Here is an 8133-nt window from a genome sequence, read left to right on the forward strand (position 1 = left end):
CCGGCATCTGCTCCACAGCACGCACTTTTTCAGGATCTGCTTTGAGACCATCTGCCGTCAAGCGGTGTCCAATGTATGTGGTCTCCTTTTGTCTCAGTCTGAATTTTTCTGCATTCAGTTTTATGTTCTTTTCCCTGCATCTGTCAAGAAACTGTTTTAGTTTTTCATCGTGATCCCGTTCTGCTTCCTCTTGTGTCTCCCCTTGTCCTGTGATCAGGACGTCGTCTGCAATGATGTACAGACCAGGTACATTGTCCAACGCCTGTGTGAGCTTCCTCTGGAATATTTCAGGGGCATCCTCAGCCACCTGTAACGTCCGAAGGGAGTAGCGAATGTTGTCAAATAGCTGGATTCCTCCTCGAGCTGTACATGCCAGAATCCACTCTTGACATCACACACTGTGAACACTTTAGCTTTTGATAAGTCTGGTAAAATGTCCTCGATGGTTGGAAGACAGCCGTCTCCCGTAAACACATCAGCATAACTTGCTTTGAATTGCTCCATTGTCCACTGTTCTGTTTTTTCCATTTTTTCCGTTGTGACTATACTGTCTATTGTCATGATATTCTCATGGTGCACTTGAATCAGTCTCATGGCCTCACTGGCTCTCCTGCCCAGCAGAGGTACTGCACCGTCCGCATTTACCACTTGAAACTCCAAGCGATATTGTTTGTGATTTCTTGGATTTCTTATTTTGATTTTACATTTCCCCAATGGCCTCAGTTTGCTTTTGTTGTACATAACTAGTACACTGTTAGTGTGTTCTAGCTTGATGTCTGGGTTCAGCAGGTTAATGGGGATAATGTTGCAGCTAGCACCACAGTCTATTTGGAATTTAACCAAGTCTTTGTCTAGTAGCATGCCAGCATACAGAAGCTGAGTGTCCCCTTTAACTGTGTCCTTCTCTTTTCCATCCTTTACTCTCTCTGCTTCCACATCTTTGCTTGCATCTGTCTCTACTGCATCCACTGTCTCAGTGATACATGTTATATCTTCATATTCATCACTCACATATTCTGTTGCTACAGTACTCACATTTTTCTTCCCCCTTTGTTCCGGTTTTGCTTTACATTTTGCTGCGAAGTGGCTCTCTCTGCCACACCTGACGCACTTCTTCCCAAACGCCGGACATTTCTGTTTATTTTTTTCATGTGTTTTCCCGCAGAATTTACACTCCACTGTATTGTTAGTTTTCCTCTGGTACTGCGCTCCTTGAACAGCATGCACCTCCTCTACCATCGGTGCGGTGATGGTTTTCACGTTCTCCTTAGAGAGCTCCGCGGCTCTGCACAGTTGCAAACACGTGTCCAGTGTCAGGTTTTTCTCCCGCAACAGTCTTTCTCTCATAGCCGTGTTGTTGCCTCCACACACAATCCTATCACGTATGAGCGAGTCTCTCAAAGTCCCAAAGTTGCATGTTTTTGCCAACAGTCTCAGTTCCGTGACATAACCGTCTATCTTTTCACTGGCGCTTTGATTCCTCGTGAAGAAACGATAACGTTCCACAATCTCATTCACGCTGGGGTTGCAGTGATCATCAAACTTTTTGATTATGTCCTCTATTTTCCATGCATCCTTAGCTGTGTCGCCCATGAGGGTATCCAAAAGTTCTCTGCCACTCTCGCCGACAAGATAGCTGAACAGTTTTACCTTTTGTTTATCATCAGCCTCGGCCATTGCCAAATCCACGTAGAGAGCAAACTCGTCCCTCCAATTTTTCCATGTTTTAGAAAGGTTGCTGGAGTCCAAACACAGCGTCTGCGGCGGCTTCAGTCCCTCCATGGCTTCACACGGCAGTCTCACACTAGCGGCCAAAACTAGCATCAGATAGCTAACTCTCTTCCGACCGGAGAAAACTTGCACACACGCAGACCGAGTCCTCTTCCGCTGCCACCATGTTAAAGTATGTTGCTTTCACTCACGAAGCGTACACTTGCTTACTCTTTGACCCTGCTGGGTTGTAAACTTTATTACAACTTAGGCACGTCAGGCTCAACATACAGCTCGGTCCGGTAACTCCGGTGGTGTCACTTCAAAACATGTCCGTGTGTCACACTGACTAAAGACAAAGGTTCCTAACAATAATTCCTATTGCTACAGACGTCTCCCCATTCATTCTCTATGGGAATTTTCTCACCTTTAATTGCCATTTACATTGCCATGGTTACTAAAATCGCTTAGAAAAGTCATAGCACACCATTCCTGATCGACCGCATGCATTGACATATATATTGTTTGGGTTTTGTCAAAGCTGCAAGACTAGTCATGCGCCGAAATAATAATAATAACTAGAAAATTCCAGGGAAATTTTGAGTGCCACAGGGGCTACTGCCGGGATGAGTACATGGTTTATTTCCAGTGTTCAAAAGTCACCCTGATCATATTCTGGTTTTGAGAAATGTCTTGATATAAAAGACTCTGATATAAAACAATGTCATATCCCTCCATCATGTATTATGTGGGAAATATCTCATATTCTGTGTTGTTTTTTTAATAAAACAAGAGGCAACATGTCTTCAAACTGGCATTTAAAGGGTTAAAATCCTGAAAACGAATAAACATTTGGTAGGTTTGAGCAGAACTGAAGTGGTTTAAGAGATGTATGCAAAAAAAAGCAGGAAAAAATATTGATATATGATGATTTCATAGCATTTTCTTTGAGTGTCCTTTTTTGGACGAGAGGAACCCCAGAGGGTACAAAATGTGTTACCAGTGTATAATAGACCTGTAACAGTAACTGACATTAGATTTTAAAAATATGTCAAAAGAGACACTTTCTTGCAGAAATCCATACCTTCAGCTGTAACACAGCCAAAATGATCAGCAAATCAAAAAAGAAAAGTGAAGAAAATGTCCAAAAAAGGACAGAGGGTTAATAAATCCCATGAACCGCTATTTAAATTACCACTATTATGTTTTTTCTGTGCTAAATTTAACATTACTGGTGAGGAGAGCAACCCGATTAGAAGTGACAGCGAGAGAGGGCTAGTAGGTTCTCCTCTCCTCTGTCTCAGCGGAGACCGTCACAACTTCATTCACTCATTTAACAAAAAAAAAAAAAAAGCAACGAAGGAAGCAGTAAATGGACTTACATATTTAAGACCTAACTAAATGTAATTTAAGACCTAACATGTCTCCTTTTTACGGTTTGGCCGTGAGCTCGTGTTAAAAATGAAAATAAAGGTTATTTTTCACTGCTTCACGCACTCTAGCCAACTGACACCGTCACTCTAACTTTGAAGAAAAAGTGATTTCCATTCCTCCTTTGAGTGCTCATAGTTTGAAAAGTTTACATGTTATGTAAAAACAGTTGTGTTTTGGAGCGAGTAGAAGTTTTCCTCCGTTTTATAGTTTGAATCACATTTCTACGTGCAGGTATGAGAGAGCTGGGTGACTCAGAAAAAATTAGAAATTTTGTAGAAAAAAGGTGAAATTTTGTGGGTTTTTAAAGAAAATTCCAATGCATTCCTAATGCATTATTTATTCCCAGTATTTTGGGAATAACTTTGGGAAAAATTGGAATTTTAACTCCAAAAAATTATAGCACCTCTTTTGGGATCAAGACGCACGTTTTGATGTATATATTACTGGGGTTTTCTCAAAGCTGCGGGACAAGTTACGTGCCAAAATTTGGCGGAAGAATAATAATAAGCCTGAGGAATATTAATAGATCCGCCCCGAGGCACTCCTCTCCGCTATTCTAGCTGTAGAGGAGTGCCTCATAGCTGAGCACCCATGGCACTAATAATATATGCCTTCAATGTTATTGCATTGCAGGTACATAACTAGAAAATGCATTTCCTGCTGAAAATGCGTGTGAATGCTGAGAGCTTAAGAACATTGCTGATGCAATGATGAAGTAGCTAAAGTAATGATAAAGAAGTTTGAACAATTGCTGAAGCAATGCTAAAGCAGCTGAAGGAATAGCTGAAGGTGAAAAGCAGAATTTGTGAGCTGGATGTTGAATGTTGTGAAATGGTTGAAAAAGGCTCAAATTGTTGAAGCAAGTTGTGAATAATAGTACAAAATTGTACGAAAATGTAAGCTACAAATCAGCAAAATATGTCATTTTAAAACTGAATGACCCAACATGGCCGAAAGATACCTAAAAAAGAAGCGCACAAACAAAACAAAAGCTGAAATCTCAAGATTTATGAAGCAATGCTAAAATGATTGAAAAAACAGCTCATATGAACTCAACTACAGTACCTCATAACTGTGCAGTCGGGCAAACATAGAGCTATTGATTTATATCTTTGTTCACCAAGTTTCACATCGGATTTGATGCTGAAGGTAGTATTAAACTCTTTCGAATTTGAGGGCCAAAATTTGAGGCCAAAATATTAAAAGAGGGTTATATACATCACCAAATGTCAAGATTTTTGATGGATGACCCCCTATTGTCTAGATGTCATCAAGGTTATGCTAATGAGGGGGTGGGCGTGGGAATGAATTGCTAATGTAGTAGACTTTCCCAAGGGGGGCATGTTAAAGATGCGTACTGATGTATGAGATGGGTATGTATAATACCTTTAAGAAACTTTAAATGGTTGAATGGGTATAAAGGAATAGGTCATCACGCATCCATATTCACAAGCAACAAGTCTTGATGACGAGGTGTGAGAAACGTACGTTCTTAAAGCATATTACCGCTGTGAGACAGCGGTTTCAAAGGAACAGGTCATCATGCATAAGTATTCACAAGCAACAAACCATGTAACGTTTTTTTAAAACATAAAACCCTTTATTGTAAAAAAAATTAAGTTAAACAATTTGTTCATCAGACGCAGGATTCACTGAAAACAGACAACGCTGACGAGATGAGCCACGATATGAAAAAACTTAATTTTATCAGGCTTAGAAATTTAAACGTTATAAACGTTATCGTTTGAAGAAATAAAAAACGTTTAAATATACCATTTATTTATTTTAGAAAATAAAGTTTCCGCAGAGGTTCACCATCTTCCTATACAAAACAGAGACAACACTAGGTAAGTAATATATAGTCCTTCTCCCTGAATCACTATTTATTTCATTTTTAAAAGATCTACGCTCATTTTTAAAAGGTCACAACTATGATATTTTTTTGTCTTTTTTTTAAAGTTACCCCCCGATGAGCTGGAGGGTCTGTACCTTACGCAATCAGACTACGGTAATGTTACCATTTGTTTGTTCTTGTTTTTCTATTTAACAATGTCAATATTGGAAACGGTATCATTCATTCTCTAACTACCTACAGATTTAATGCTGATCAGCTTAACTGGGTTGGAAATCCAACCGTTTTCCATGGGGAGTTAGGAGGCGTTGAAGAGGGAGAGAGTTCACGGGCAATCCGTTCTGAGAGCCGTCTGAGGGTCAACCGTTTACAGCTTCCAAAACATCTTAAACCCAGTCTGACGGATTCAGCCTTCCGAAAATATCCAATGAAGGTCCGACGAGGGAATCTGCCAACAGTCTGGATGTAACTGGTAAGTCAATGAAAACTTGTTTAAACGTTTCTTCGGATTAAAATATTTTATTTATTTATTTTTTAACAATTCCTGCGGACATCCCGCTTTTACCGCTTACACATTTAAAATGAAGACCAGTCTTCCGGTGGACTTCCGGAATTTCAGGGGTGTGTCTGTGACGCTTTTCTGGCAGTGTATTTGGAAACCAGCGCCACTAGCGGGGTGGCGATGTAATGTCACCTTCATTTAGTTGCATGGAGTGCAAAATAAATATTGTTTTATTAATTGCATTTTTCTGCCTATGCACAGGGGTTCAGTCGTCAACTATACCGCCTGAGACTCCTGAGATTCCTGTCACGCAGTCGCATCTACCCAGCCCATCAGTGTCCCCTTTGCAAGGACACTGATCAGAGGTAGGCTATGTATATTTTATTTATGGCGCATGATATAAAATAAAATTAATAAAGTACACGTAACCTAAAATGAAATAAGCCAAATCATTAAATCCTAAAGCTAAAAGTACATGACATGCAGAATTAAAACATTTCCTCTCACTGTCTTTTGTCACAGAGGGGATACCGAGGAGAAATCTGATTCGTCAGTCCAGAAAAGGGCGAAGAGGACCTCCCTACCTATGTCGGAGAAGCTCAAAAACCCACTCTGTCGATCCTCAGCGTCTGTGTGCGAGCAATTGCAGAGTCATTTTACAGTTGGGTCAGGGTCTTTTATCTGCTTTTATGGCTTTGTGTGAGAAGTTAGTAAAGTAAAGTGTGACATTTCAACATGGATAAAGATTTAAACTTGGGTTTTTGGGATCTTTGTCAGTCTGACGTAGTTCCAACTGAATTAGAGAAATATGTAGAAGAATTGAACCGTATTCCACCCGCTTTTGCAGTAGACGTTAGCATAGCTAACATAGCTGAAAATTCCTCAGAATCTGATCCTTTTGCAGAAATCCATCAAATCTGCTATACGGAAAGTTATTTCCAACCTATAGAAGATGCTGTCAGACTAGTCGAACAAATACCATCACCCACCCCCTCCCAGCAGCACGAGTCTGACGCTCAAGCCTCTTTCGCCGCCCTTTGCGCCACTCGCTCCTTCTCCTCACGCCGTGCCGATAGAGACCAATAATGAACCTATTTCCCCTGCTTCACACGCCACTCATATGCGTGTGTGAATCAAACCCCGCTCAATAGAGCGGAGGAAATTGAGGGTGGGAAGCTGAACCGTGCAGAACACTATCCCGCGACCGTTTCAACAATCTAGAAATGAGACAAGTTTTTACAGTACCACCTCCTAGAAACGTGCCTGATCTAGCTCAATTTTACCAAGACGTCGTCAAGACCCTCAAGGATCTGGCCGACAAAGTGAAATTAAAGGCTAAACGTAAAAGGCGAAAACATTTTAAAAAAATCACATTAATGTGACCATCGACGAAGCCGGGGAAGCTATCCTGCCGGCTTTTGAAGGTTTACTAGAGCGCTTAGTGCAATCCAACACAAATATAGCCTCAGACGTTAGTCTTGAATTAATCGTTCAGGTGGTGCGAAACCCCAGAGGGGGTAAGAAATGAAAAGCAGTCAAAACTTTAGACTGTGAAATAATAAATAGAAAAAAGCAACATTCTTCGTCATCAGCTTAGCTCATCTTATCGACCCTCAACTCACGAACAGAGAGGCCGAAGAACGAGGAAGAGAGTGGCAACATCTCGCCGGTCTGAGCGATCAGACAACCGTGACCTTTAGCGATGTAGGCAAATTACAAAAATATTGTTTAACGTAAAATTGTGGTGACGACCGCCCCCTCTCAATTTGAAACTGACTTTTCTGATCGATCTAACCCTGTTTCTATTTTTATTCCAAAACCATTACTCCTGTTGGGTCTGAGCTCTACCTCATGAGCTGGACACCAAATATGTTGGAATTCGGTTGTTTATCAATTTATTGGCTATCATAAATTAAGAAAATATTAATATTAATTAATAACTTTAAAATGAATTAGGTTCACGGGGCACCAGCCTAAATTAATAGGCAAAATAGCCAATATGGTTTTAGTCTCAATTTATTATCATTAATCTGGAACTCTGATTAACCATTAGCTTACTAACTATAACCAAATTACCATATGTACAGTAAGTTAAAGTTGAAGGATTGGAATTCTACCGAGTAAAGGTTGGCAATATTCACGCTTGTGCAACATTAAACACACCAGTAGATACTTGAAGGCATTTATTTACAATGGAGCAGAGTAAAACACAATGTCTAATCTAGTTTATACAGGTGTGTGTGTGTGTGTGTGTGTGTGTGTGTGTGTAGGTGTATGTGTGTGTGTCTGTGGGGACACAGACAAAGGCAAGATGGCCGATTCAAAGTGGTCACTGTGACCACATGACCTGGTTGAACAGTATTGCATTCTCAGGTGTAACTGATAGCTTTATGACATGTAAACATGAAATCCATCATATTCTTCATGAATGCTACTCAAATAGAAAGGAAAACCTATTCTGAAGTGTTCTGTGTAGAAATCCCACTAAATGTGATTGCTGAGATTTTGGAGACACACAGACAGCTTTAACGAGGAAAAGAGCCGATTTAGGCGCTGGAAACGTGAAAACAGCGCTATTGAACAGTATTGCATTCTCAGGTGTAACTGATAACTTTATGACATGTAAACATGAAAT

The 8133-nt window shown here is 40.4% G+C and overlaps 1 pseudogene; it reads left to right on the top strand.

Moving 5' to 3' along the window:
* Positions 1 to 6721: 6721 nt before the first annotated feature.
* Positions 6722 to 8133, top strand: part of LOC147818421 (uncharacterized) — a 29052-nt pseudogene continuing 27640 nt past the window's right edge.

The sequence above is a fragment of the Seriola lalandi genome, unplaced genomic scaffold (assembly GCF_002814215.2).
Source record: "Seriola lalandi dorsalis isolate HSWRI2012SDOR001 ecotype SW California unplaced genomic scaffold, Sedor1 jcf7180002054584, whole genome shotgun sequence".
NCBI lineage: Eukaryota > Metazoa > Chordata > Actinopteri > Carangiformes > Carangidae > Seriola > Seriola lalandi.